Below are 13,983 nucleotides of genomic sequence, written 5' to 3'. Positions count from 1 at the left end.
CAATCATAAAAAAGTATGAGCATGACTTTGAGGGCAGAGTCAAAGGTGTCTCTAATGCTACGACTTGAGATTCATGTGACAGGACAATTCCATGTAGCAAAAGGGGCAGATGAAGAAAGGAGGGAACCTAGAAGTGTCAGGGAGGCAGTGTGGCATGGCTCTGATCCCTGCTCTGCCACGTAGCAGTGATGTAATTGTAGTGGGCACTTCCTAAGGCCACCTCCAATGAGTCACACCGTTGCATAATCCCACATCCTTATGTAATCCTCTGCCTTTGAGTGCAAGTGGAAACTGTGACTTGCTTGTAACCAACAGAATATGGCTAATGTGATGAAATGTCACTACTGATGGAATGTAATTACATTGCGTTGTATGGCAAAGGCGATTTGATATCACTCCCATGATTCATGTTATGATATATAAAACTCCATCTTAGTTGACTAGAGAGACTTTCCTAGCTTTGAAAAAACAACCAGCCGTATGAACTACCTATGAAAAGGGCCATGTGGGAGAAACTGTGGGTCATCTCAAGGACCTGAAGGGGGATCTCCAGCTGAAAGCCAGTAAGAAGCTGGGGCCTCAGTCATACAGCTGCAAGGAAATGAATTTTTCCAACAACCTGGATGAGCTTGGAAACAGATTCTACCCCAGTCAACTACTCAGGTAAGGATACATCCAATCTGACACTTTAATTGAAGTCTTATGAGATCCTGGGTAGAAGAACTAGGCTAGCTGTGCCAGACTTCTCCCATTAGGATTTTGAGGTAATAGATGTGTGTTGTTTTAAGGCACTAAATTTCTGGTGTGTAATTTGTTATGTAGCAATAGAAAATTAATATGATAATCTAGGAACAAGTTTTTTCTTTTTCTCTGAGTCTAATTCTCATCTATATAATGGGGATAATAACATCTACTTACAGGTAGGTTTAATCATCAAATAAATGTTAGTTCTTGCTAAAATGGTAGTTGTTTTATTGTATTATTAATATTACTATTCTTTTCCGGGTACATGAGACCCAGAGCACCAGGCTAATGGATTCAGGAGTTGAAGTCTGATCCTGGGCCCTAGCCCACAGGAACCCAGAGAATGCCATGCATGAATAAAGAAGAAATACAGCCAGCTGTCCTGTCTTGGCTTTCCTTGAGGTTGATACAGTGGCGCACTAAATCTTTTTCTATGACCTACTCTGTGCCCAGCAAAATGCTAACTATGATAGGCACAGACAATACCAAGAGAAGTAGGAGGTTCTCCCTGCCCTTGAAAGTGTCCAGGCTAAGGGCCACAATTTAGACTCTAAGACTCACATTGCAGTTCTGTGTTCAGAACTGGGATTCCAAAATGTGAGGGCAACCAGTGCCAAGCTCTGCATGTTTTAGGGTACAGTGGGAAGCTCTGAGACTGCTAACATCCTTGGGTATCCAACACCTGAGATAAGTAAGGGCTCCGTTAACACAGGGAGCAAGTAAGGGCTGAAGCCAAGGGAATGATGTTGCCCCTTGGCATCACTATCATGAACTATCTTGAATCTCCCAACAAGGCAGGGCATTGTGCAATTGACATTCCAAGACGAGGCAGGCCTATTTTCAACCCTCTTTAAGAGGATTCACAATCCACTCTCTTGCTGCACTAGCATGGGTAGAGCAGGAAAATTCTCCAGATTATCATCGAAGCTGTGAAGGTTTGGGAGATGGGTCATTCAAAATATTCAGAAGTTCTTGAAAGCCAAATGTTAGTGGACGAGGAACTAAATTGGCTTCTGTTTCATCTTTGTTAGGTTTCTACAGCAATGTTATCTTGAATGGTTTGTCAACATGTTTCACTGAGCAAACTTAAAGCAACTCTGGTAATTACAAGTGGAACCCTGTTACAAGTGGAACCCTGACAACTTCAGAAGTGCCCATCACAACCAAACATTCCTGCTCTGAATCACCTGACATTCACTGTCTCATTCATGCCAGCTTCTTCAGGTGGCCCTTGATGATCTGCCTGCCTCCACAGAGCCTCAGAAAATTAGCCTTTTCTTTTTTTCTAGATTTCACTCTTCATGATGGATGTGAAAGACGGTAAAGTATGCTAGTTAAAATCCAGCCTCTGGAGACAGACTGATGTGGGATAAATCCAGCTTTGCCACTTAACAGTTCTCTGCTCTTGCACAATTTTACCTAACCTCTACGAACCTGAAATCAGGCTAGTTACAGCATTTTAGTAAAGCATTCATTACAGAGCCTGAACATAGGGAGTCCTTATTAATGACAGTTATTATCGTCATCATTATTAGTATATTATGATCACATGGCTATTGCTTTGTAGTTATCATATAGTCATTAATGTCCCTAGAATAGTGCAGATGAGATGACACCAGTTATAAGACCCTGAGAAGCTTAACTCAGCAAAACTAAGTTGTTTAAATCTCTGTTCTAGCTCAGAGGTTGGCAAACTTTCTCTGAAAAGGGCCAGATAGTAAATATTTTAGGCTTGCAGACCATATGGTCTGTTTTGCAACTACTTAATTCTGCTATCATAACTCAAAATCAGCCATAGACAATACATAAGAAAATGAGTATGCTTGTGCTCTATTAAATGTTATTTACAAAAAGAATTGGCTGTTTGGATTTAACGCGTAGGTCATAGTCTGCCAACCCCTTCTCTAGCCCCTTGTCCATGTACCGCAAGGTACTCCCAAACAGAATGCTAATGGGAAGCGCAAGTGGCAGAGTAGACACAACAGAGTTTGAGTCTCAATTTTGTCATGTCTTGACTGTAGCATTCGGGGAATATTACTTAACTCTCTAGCATTTTGAGAATATTAATTCCTCCATGCCCCAGGTTCTTCCTCTGCAAATCCTAGGCAATAGTACTTCCTGGGCAGGGTTACTGAGGATAAATGACCCCAAATATATAAAATATAATTAAGTAATAGAGATAACATACGTAAATGAGATAATGTAAGTATGTATATTTCAGGCTTTTTTGCATGAATTTACTTTGTATCTATCTGTTCAACTGGATTATGATTTTGTTGAAGGTGAAACATCTGTTATCTATTGCCTTTATTTCTCTCATCCTTGTCTCTAGATCCTAGAAAAGTCCTCTGCACAGAGCAGGGCATGGCCTGCATTCCAAATTTTGTTATGCTCAAAGGTCAATTGTTGTCAGTGGCAGACAACAGAAGCCAAGACTTGCTAAGTGAAACAGAAGACAAATTTGCTGGAAGGACATGTGAAAATGGGCACAAATTAGGGAGCAAGGTCATACTTGCACCACTGCTGTTAGGCTGCTACCACTGACTCCTCTGCTCCTGCACTCTCAACAGCACCATCAGGAAAAACCCTACACACAGTTCCTTCATCTCCGCCTTACTTGCTGAAGATTAGAAGTCCCAGGTAGGAGTCTTTGAATGACTAAGGCCACATCACCGGCCCATATCCTGGCTACAAGGAAGCAAGGAAAGAAAATTTTAGCCAGCCTTTTTGGCTTCTGGAATGCGAGCATTTTACCAAGTCACCTAATGGTGTAGAACTCCCCAGTAGGAAAGGTTTTAGGGGCCGGGCAGCTAGAATAAAGACAAACGGCTACTCCTCCCGTTATCTGCTTACCTGGGCCACCTGTTCATAGAGAACTCTGACGTCACAACATAGTCCACCACCACTATGAGTTTCAAATTGGTTGCTTGTTGCATAGTTAGGGGGATTTTAAACTAAGCCCTCCAACCTCTCTCCCTTTGTTCCCTACAGTGGATACACCAGTGCCCCCTCCCTATTGCCTCGCTTCTGTGCGTGCCAGCCTGCCTTCCAACAGTCAGCATTTACAACTTTGTTAGAGGGCTGCCCTCAGACTGCTGGAACCTACTTTGTCTCCATGCAGGGCAGACCCAAAGTGCCTGGGTAACTCATAACCCATCAGGGGTATCCTTTAACCAAAACTTACTAAGTACAATGTATAACTACTCCAGCTCCCTTGCCCCTTGACTGGAATCATAATTAAGTGTGTGTTTTGCACAATTTTTAAAAACTTCTCCAAAGGATTAAACTTCAGGTGGACACTATGGTAGTTGCCTTAATAGTGTACCCATTATAGATTAGCTTCCTTTTATTATTTCTTTCTCTCTCTTCTGCCCTTCTCTCTCAACATTCCAAACAGACTATGTGCACTCAGTCTTTGTCTCAGCTTTGCTTCTGAGAGGAGCCCTGCTAACACATCTCTCTTATATCTGAGTATTGGCATGCTATTTTGCAGACATATTAGGAATACTGAGACAACTATTACCACAAAACTCTATAATTCACAAGAACATTTGCAGATACAAATTAGGTAAACATGAGATCAAGAATGTATTATTTTCTTTCTCTATTAGAATTACAGTGCTCTGTGCTTATATTAAATCTGCCCCTATGATGAAAACACAGATGCCAGAAAGAAAGAAAAAAAGAAAGAATGACAGAAAGAAATGAAGGAAGGAAGGCAGGGAGGGGGAAGGGAGGGGAAGAAAGAAAGGAAGGTAAAAAGGAAGGGAGGGAGGAAGAGAGGAAGCAGGAAGAAAGAAGAAAGAAAATAGACAATCATTATTTAGGAGAATCAAAAGAGCATAATGGAGATAGGCCTTGAAATTCCAGGAGATGATAAGAAAAATTGCTTTGAGGCAACAGAGTAAAAGGAGAGCTCCCTGTACTCTGAAAAAAGGAGATATGAGAAGCAAATGAGAAGGGCTGTAAATCACTGAGTAATCAAAGCAAAAGTTATCCTGCAGAGCCCTGCAGAAAGCTTTCAGAAGAAGAAAAGTCAGGTCAACAATCTGTGCCTGAAAAAACACAAAGCTGTCAAGTCTTGAAACGGAGGAGACTCATCTTGGTATTTCTAATGGCATTCAGTAGTGGCAGTGGCTGCTGTCCTCCTTTGGGAATTGGGAGGAGGGGCTGTTGCTGGATGTTCTTGTACAAGGAGGAAGATAACTTGAACATGCTTTCTTCTCTTCAGTGCATCCTGAAAAATTGAATTGTGATGATAAAGATCAGGCAATTGTGCAGAAGCACTGAACTCTTTATGAAATAATAGCCCAAGTGCTGAACTCTAATCTTGTTTCTCTCTTTGTTGGAAAAAGGGAGCGGTGGCAGTTGTGCTATCACCTAACTATGCACAGGCAGGATGATGGAGTAATAGTTGCTCTATGCCCTGTGACCAAAGTTCTCTTTGATGCAGGGAGCCAGCTAGGCAACCAATCCAATATGGAGGAGCTGAGATGTCCATTTGTACCAGAGGAGAGAAAATCCTTGGGACCAAAGGAGGGTTAAGAGAAGTGGGGAAGGGGAAGGAATTGGCTGGTTGTGGAGACAAAATTCAACAAAACAACAGATAAACTCCAACCCTTACACCCAAAAAAATTAGGAAGGGAAAAAAAACCTAGAATGAAGTTTGAGTGAGCAACCCTAAAAGCTGTTATCCCAGTATCCTGCAGAAAGTAAACTACATGAATTTGGATAGCAGAGATAATCTAGTTGATATAAGAAATTCTGGATAAAACATATTTTTTGTGGACTTAGAACTGAATTGTGTCATAGTCATCAACTGCAAAGAAGATTCTAGACCACACATAAGGGCTGCAGAGAGTGCTCACAGTGGTTCTAACAACTAACACATGCTGGGCTGGTTATAAGTGGATTTTTCCCACCGATAATATCTGTTTTCTTTCCTGAATGTCATAACTGAGGCCTTGTTAGCCCCTTCCTCTCATGGAACAGAGAGCATATAGCCTATCTTGAGTCTTGGAAATGCCAACAGGTTTCTGTCATAAGGGGTGTGGTCCCGGAAGCCCAAATCATACCGGCTCATCTATGGTGGCAGGCAGAAAATACTTTGTTTTTTTTAAAGATTACCTATTAGCATCAATGTTGTAAGCATGGTTGATTCCCTCCCTGGACTGGTCACTTCTTTATCTGAAATGCAAGGCATGATTTCTCCCAAGGTTTAGCTGAAAGTAGTTCATATAATGATTCTGGATGGTTTATGTGCAGGCATGCAAATACAATGAAAACAACATGAGGTCATTAATAACTGTAGACACCGGCAGGTGACAGATGTGAAATGAATGAGCTCCTGAGCATTTCTTTACTTAATCTTTAAAAACTGAGTTTTCAGGCCAGGCCTGGTGGCTCAAGCCTGTAATCCCAGCACTTTGGGAGGCTGAAGCAGGTGGATTGCTTGAGGCCAGGAGTTTGAGACCAGCCCGGCCAACCTAGCAAAGCCCCGTCTCTACTAAAAATACAAAAGTTAGCCGGGCGTGATGGTGCACGCCTGTAATTTCAGCTACTCAGGAGGCTGAGGCAAGAGAATTGCTTGAACCTGGGAGGCGGAGGTTGCAGTGAGCCGAGATTGCCCCACCGCACTCCAGCAGACAACGGACTGAGACTCTGTCTCCAAAAACCAAAGAAGAACAACAAAGCAAAACAGAAACCTGAGTTTTGAATTTGTTTATGAGTAACACTAAAGTAGAAATGTATCTTCCTTTTTGAACTTAATGGTGTAGTTATTAGAATGTCATACTAATCTAAATGTGTCAATACTCAATGATTGCTCAAAAATCATATGTGTTTGTATAACCCTGGAGATTTTTTTCACTTCATTAAATATTTTAAAGTTTAAAGAGATGTCAAATGTTCAAAATGTCGATGTTGAGAGCCCGCGGCACTGGGAGCTTGGCCTGCGCTGCGCCACGATGTCCTGCGGAAGCGAAGCACGCCCGCGGGGCTGGTCCCAGAGGGCCAGATCCGAGTCTACAAGCATGAGGTTCTGTCCGTTTGCTGAGAGGACGCATCTGGTCCTGAAGGCCAAGGGAATCAGGCATGAAGTCATCAATATCAACCTGAAAAATAAGCCTGAGTGGTTAAGAAAAATCCCTTTAGTTTGGTGCCAGTTCTGGAAAACAGGATCAGCTGATCTACTAGTCCGCCATCACCTGTGAGTACCTGGATGAAGCATACTCAGGGAAGAAGCTGTTGCCGGATGACCCGTATGAGAAAGCTTGCCGGAAGATGGTCTTTAAGTTGTTTTCTAAGGTGCCATCTTTGGTAGGAAGCGTCCTTAGAAGCTGAAATAAGGAAGACGGTGCTGGCCTGAAAGAAGCATTGTGTAAAGAATTTAGCAAGCTAGAGGAGGTTCTGGTTAATAAGAAGACAACCTTCTTTGGTGACAGTTCCGTCTCTATGATTGATCACGTCATCTGGCCCTGGTTTGAACGGCTGGAAGCAATGAAGTTAAATGAGTGTGTAGACCACACTCCAGAACTTAAACTGTGGATGGCAGCCATGAGGGAAGATCCCACAGTCTCAGCCCTGCTCACTGGTGTGAAGGACTGGCAAGGTTTCATAGAGCTCTACTTACAGCCCGGAGACCTGTGACTATGGGCTCGGAAGGAGTCAGCAATAAAGCTATGTCTGAGGTTTTCCTTCACTTAGAGAATAAAGAAAGTCCGTATCAAAACTCTAATAAAACCTTAGAGAAGAGATCAAATAGTACACAGACCACAAAGGACTAGTAACAAGGAAGATAGGCAACCCTGAAGAAAAAAATGACTGCAAAAGAGATGAAGAGTGAACATAAATCTCTCTGAAATTTTACCGTATTAACCAGATAGCCTTTGCTGCCCACGTTAATATACTGATCTACTCTGCTTTCTGCAGGGTGATGGGACATTAACAGCTTTTTAACATTACTCATCCAAATTTGATTTTAGGTCTTTTTTCCTTTCTAAATCCCTTTTAGGTGAGAGCTAGAGTCTATCTATAAATAAATAAATAAAATGAATTGGAATAATCAACAAGAAGTAATTAACATAGATGTAACTAATGTTAGAAAATCGCCCAAACTGGGAAGGCTTCAATGAACTTGGTTTCTTTTCTTACAGTACCTTATAATTCAATTTAATATAAATACCTCTTTCATATTCAGAATAGAACAGTGCTTCATTGCTTTAGCCTTTTCATGACAATTAACAAATTATGGGAAAAACCCCACATTTTAGGTTATATATTTTTAAATTTTTCTGTGTTACGACGTTTTGATATCTTAACCTATCTAGCTAGGGAGAGACAGCCCATTTCAGGGTTAACCAATTCTCAGAGGCTGCAAAAGACTCAGCCAGGAGCATGCATGCCTTTGATATGCAAACTAACCAATCCAGAGTCTTACCTCCACTATCTGACTCATACACCCAAGAGACAATATTCCTCTGCTTTAATCATCCCAGTGCCAGGTACCAAGCAAATAGTAATATAGGAGTTAGAAAAAACTATTTAGCCGGATAGTGAGGGTACAGGGGTTCTCGGTAAGACTTTTCTTTTAATAAAAAGCAGCCCCCAAACCGTTTGTTTTCTAACAAAGAGCAGCCTGTAAAATCGAGCTGCAGACAAGCTAATGGGTGAATGTATTCTAGTTAGTTGCTTGGTTGTCACCCATTGGCTTGTGAATTACAGAGACTTACTATGACATCCATTTCACTTTATTTTTACCTTATTTTTCTCTTAAAAACATTTGTTCCTTAGTTTTTCATGGCAATTTTCCATACAAAAGCTTTCTATGGAAAGCTTTTATGATTGGTTTTTCAGGGAATCCAACCTTATTTTATCTTTGAAAATATCCTGAAGTGCCAAATAAACCAAGAATCTGAAGTGGGGGAAGACTCTAGCCCCAGCAATACCTGTGACTACTAATGAAAAAGACTTGACCGGCTGAAACTGCCTGAGATTTCTCACATAATGTCATCATTACGTGGATGTGCTTCAGTGCTCTGAAATAATGGCACTTTAATCTTAAGTGAACCTGCCACCATCTGAAAAGGGGGGAAGAAAAGCCAAAGATACAAAATACTGAAGAAAGGTAAGGGTACTGCTTCATTATCCATACAATACAGTTTTATTTCAATGCTACAATATAATTCTTTTTCCTTCTAGTACTAAGAGTTATTTAGTGTTATGCATTCAAAATTTTACTTCATGACTTACCATGAGAGAATCTCATTTTACTTAAAAATTTTAGTTTTTGGTTGGGCGCAGTGACTCACGCCTGTAATCCCAGAATTTTGGGAGGCTGAGGCAGGCGGATTACCTGAGGTCAGGAATTCAAGACCAGCCTGACCAACATGGTGAAACCCCATCTCTACTAAAAATACAACATTTAGCCAGGTATGGTGGTGCGTGCTTGTAATCCTAACTACTTGAGAGGTTGAGGCAGGAGAATCTTTTGAACCCAGGAGGCAGGGGTTGCAGTGAGCCGGGATTGTGCCATTGCACTTCAACCTGAGCAACAGAGCGAGACTCTGCCTCAAAAAAAAAAATTAGTTTTTGTGAAACTGTTTTCTCTGTAAATAATCGGTTTCCTTACTCATTCTGAAATGCGTTTATTGTCTATAATAGCAACCCAGTGATGTCCTGTTGTTCTGCAGAGGAAAATGCACAAAGAGCAGCAGCCAGGACAGATCAGTTAAAAGCTAAATAGGAAACATTCTGAGAATTGTAATGGGTCAGAAATGGGGTAATTAGATATTATTATAAATATCTATCTTGTGTTTACTTGATGCCTTTGTAACAGTCTGCACAATTGACATATTCCTTCTAAAACCAAAAAAAAAAAAAAAAATTTTCTTCCTTTGATTCTGGAACACAATAACTCACTTATCCCATCCTATTGCAATTAATGGCTCTCTGTCTTTCTTTTAAATTTGCTTCTCATTCTCTAAATTTCTTCTGGCTATATCTATGTTCTTTGCCAGCATTTAAATCCTAGCTCTGCTGTATACAAACTATGCAAACTAGCTCATATGCTTAACCTCAGTGAGCCTCAGTTGCCCCATCTATAAAATGGGGCTAATAGTAGCACTCACTTCATTATGTTGTAATGATTAAACTAACACAAGTAAAGTACAATCCTAGGCAGTGCTGGGCCTATCATAGGCTCCTCATATTTTCTTCTTTCTATCTGTTATCACCCTCAGAGACTTCATCTCCATCATAGGTTTAGCAGTCACTGCATTTGAATGATGCCCAAGTTGACATATGCAATCTTGATATGCCTAGCTGGGCTCCACTCTTGCATCTTCAACTCATGGTGGGCATTTCTCTCTGACAGTTCAGCTTCTCCTAAACATCAGTGCATCCGAAATCAATCTTATCATCTTATGCTCCCTGAAAAGAAAAGACCAAAAAAGGGTTGGCAGTTCTTACAAAAACTTAAACATAGAGTTACTATATGACCCAGCAATTCCAATCACAGGTATATACCCTGTGGATATATTAATACATATACATAAATATGAAAACATATGTCCACAGTAAAACTTATACCTGAATATTCATAGCTGCATTATTCCTAATAGCCCAAAAATGGAAACAACTCAAATATTAATCAATTGAGAAATGAATAAATAAATAAATAAAAATAAAATGTATATATACAATGGAAAGATAGCCAAATAAAGGAATGGAATACTGAAACATGCTACAACATGGATGAACCCTGAAAACCTGCTAAGTGAAAGAAGCTAGACACAAAGTCCAATAATTATATAATTCAATTTGTATGAACTATCCAGAATAGGCAAATCCATAGAGACAGAAAATAGATTCGCGGGTACCAGGGAAAAGGGAGGTGGAGGAATCAGGATATGACAGTTAATGGGTCCAGGGTTTTTTTGGGGGGTGCTGGAAACATTCTGAAGTTAGTGCTGATACCTGCACAACATTGTGAATATACTAAAAACCACCAAAATGTACACTTTAAAAAGGTTAAAATGGTAAATTCTGTTATATGGATTTAATCTAAATTTTTAAAAAAGAAGAAAAAAGCAACTGCTGTAGACAGCAGAGTGATGCTTGTCCATGGAAGTGGGAAGAAGTGGAGCCAGAGCTGCAGGAGGGGATCTCTAATCTCCAGGAAACCAAGATATTCACTAACAGCACCAGAGCAAGGCCCCAGGGGGATATCACTATGCTCACTTCCAAGAAGCAATCAGAATCTGACTCCCAAGGCACAGCCAAATGGGTCATTATGCAGCTTTGCTGAAATATCTGCAATTCTAGACCTAAAAACTAGAAAAGAGGATAGAGATTGGAGGGTGAAAATAGCCAAAGGAAGGACTTGAAGTGGAAAAGAAGTTCCTCATGGGGCAAATTTATTATATTCTCTATTGTTAGATTGAACTGCAGGGGCAATAAATCATATGCCCATTTAATATTTTCAATATATTTTCTGTTTGTCATTCTTTCTCCTTGGTATTTCTTCTTTAATCAACTTTTGACCAACAAGGCAAATAGACTTTATAAGATTTTACAAGTAAAGCAAAATCAGCCCTTACAAGGACTCAGCCTGTCAGAGGACCTGATTAAAGGTGATGAGAATATTTCAGGGATTTTCAAGATATTCTGTATCTGCCTCTATCAAAATTTTATTAACCTTTTGCTTTGGAAAAGTTTCCATGAAAAGGACCTAGGAGAAAAACATTCCCAAATCACCCCTATCAGACTGTAGAACAGATCTTAATAGCCACTAACTGAAGGAGTCCATGTGTTCCCACAGATGGCTGTGAAAAATGAATCACACTTATCAATTTGAGAAAACGGAAAGAAAAGAACAAGGAGTATAGAACTTCAGGGTTTAGCCATTCCTATTCAGGGTCTCATGAATGACTAAAGTAAAAAATCTGGAGTTAGTTTACTCTTCCCACATTACTTTCTCCCCAATCTCCATTTCTATAATGAAGTGCTTCCAAAAGGGCAGACACTGCCTTCTGATCCTCTGTTGTACTCCACATGATCTGAAAATGATGGAGAAAAGCTAATGCACCTACCTGGTTGTATTAATTTGCTAGAGCTGCCTTAACAAAGTACCACAAATGATGTGGCTTAAACAACAGAAATTTATTGTCTCACTGTTCTGAAGCTAGAAGTCTGAAATCAAGGTGTCAGCAGGGTTGGTTCCTTCTGAGGGATGTGAAGGAAGGATCTGTTCCAGGTCTCTCTCCCTGACTTGTAGATGGTTTTCTTCCTTGTTTCTCTTCACATCATCTTCCCTCTATTTGTTTTTTTGTCATGGTGTCCAAATTCGTTCCAATATCTGTTATCTGTATTCAAATTTCCCTTTTTTATAAGGACACTAGTCATATTGGATTAGAGTCCACCCCAATCTCATTTTAACTTGATTACTTATATGGCCTTATGTGGAAATAAAGACACTATCTCCATATAAAATCACATTCTGAGGTACTGGAGGTTAGGACATCTATATATTTTTGTGGGGTGGAGGGAGGCACACAATTCAACCTATATCACTAGTCTATGCAACTTAATGAAGGGCTGAGGAAGAAGCCCTTTCTCTTAACATCGAGGAAACTCTCGTTCAGGGATGAATCTAGAGATGTTTGGTTCTCGGCCAACCAGGAAGGACTGGGGCCAGTGGCTCTAAGGCAGTTCAGGAAGAAGTATATGCAGAAAACGGAGATAAAATGATGTGTGGAATCACCAGGAGTCTTGAGGACAAAGCCATAATCAGATGATCTGGAATCTGACCAAACTGACTCACACAGACAAAAATCAGAATCTATGTCCTTGACATACATCAAAGATGCTCAGCAAGAATTGAAATGAAAAGAAGTGTGGAGGACCAAGCTGGGCACAAATGCAAGACAGGATTATATCATCTAGGAAGTCTCAGTTGTAAGCAACAGAAACTGACTGGCTGATTTGTAATAGAAAAATGAATCAATTGAGAGGATATTGGAAATAAAAGGAAACTTTTGGAGTTGAACGATACTTTTATTATCTTGCTTGTGGTGGTGGTTTTATAGGTGTAAATATAATGTATGTCACAATTTATCAAATTGGATAATTTAATATAGAATGTATTGTATGTCCATTATATCTCAATAAAACTGCTTTTAAAAAAGATATTGGAACTGTACATTACACTGATGCTGAGAGTGTAAACTGGAACAGTCACTTTGGAAAACTCTTTGGCAGTGTATATAAAAGCTGAGCAAATGCTATATCCTATAATTTACCATTTTCACTTCTAGGTAACCACCCAATAGAAATGCATACAAATCTTTAACAAAAATGTGTACAACAATGTTCCCAGCAGCACTATTCATATTAATAAAAATGTAAACTGCCTAGATGCTCATCAACAATATAATGATATGTAAACAGGGTTAACCCTGTATGCCTGGGTAACTCAAACCCTGTACATTCCCAAGGTCTTCAGCAATGGCCCTTAGCTTGATTTCTGGGAAAAGGTCTCTGAGCCTTTGGACTATCCTGCCTGAAAAGAGTATCTTTTTATGCCTAATGCTTTGGGCTATGTCAGCTAGTTAGCACTAACAAAATGCCTATTTTTGTATGCCTGAGGCTTTAGGCCTCACTGTATCCATTTGACCTATGGGTTCTGGAGACTGAGTAGTTTTGTCTGCAATAAATATCCTGGATGTCAAGGGTCAAGTAGCTTCCCTAGTTGGCAACACTTTGCACGTGCTGTCACATACCATTGCTGAAAAAATTAAGCGCTATCTGTGTGACTCAACTGGGAGATGACAGCTAGAAACCTGTTCCTGGTTTCTCCTGGACTCAACCCTGTGCACCTTTTCCCTTTGCCAATTTTAATCTGTATCCTTTTACTGAAATAAATCTTAAGCATGAGTGTAACAGCTTTTCTGAGTTCTGTGAGTCTTCCCAACAAATCTTTGAGCCTGAGGGTGGTCTTGAGAACCCCCAACACAAATGCATAAATATTATAGTATATTTATAGAATGGAATACTTTGCCATTCTAGTAAGAGTGGATGAGATACAACTAAACCAAACAACATGGATAAATTTCACAATCAAAATGGTGGACATACACAACAAATGTGGTATGATTCTATTTGTATAAAGAAGAAAAACAAGACAAGTAGAATTAATCTATGATGCTAGGAGTCAGGGTTTTGGTTATCCTTGGCTGGCAG

The 13,983-nt window shown here is 40.1% G+C and overlaps 1 pseudogene; it reads left to right on the top strand.

The window, feature by feature from the left end:
* The first annotated feature begins 290 nt into the window (after positions 1-290).
* On the top strand, positions 291-13,627 carry LOC103241685 (glutathione S-transferase omega-1 pseudogene; annotated as a pseudogene).
* Positions 13,628-13,983: the final 356 nt, after the last annotated feature.

Source organism: Chlorocebus sabaeus, chromosome 15, assembly GCF_047675955.1.
Source record: "Chlorocebus sabaeus isolate Y175 chromosome 15, mChlSab1.0.hap1, whole genome shotgun sequence".
NCBI lineage: Eukaryota > Metazoa > Chordata > Mammalia > Primates > Cercopithecidae > Chlorocebus > Chlorocebus sabaeus.
Note: the sequence above shows the minus strand (reverse complement) of the source record. Positions and strands in the feature narration are given on the sequence as shown.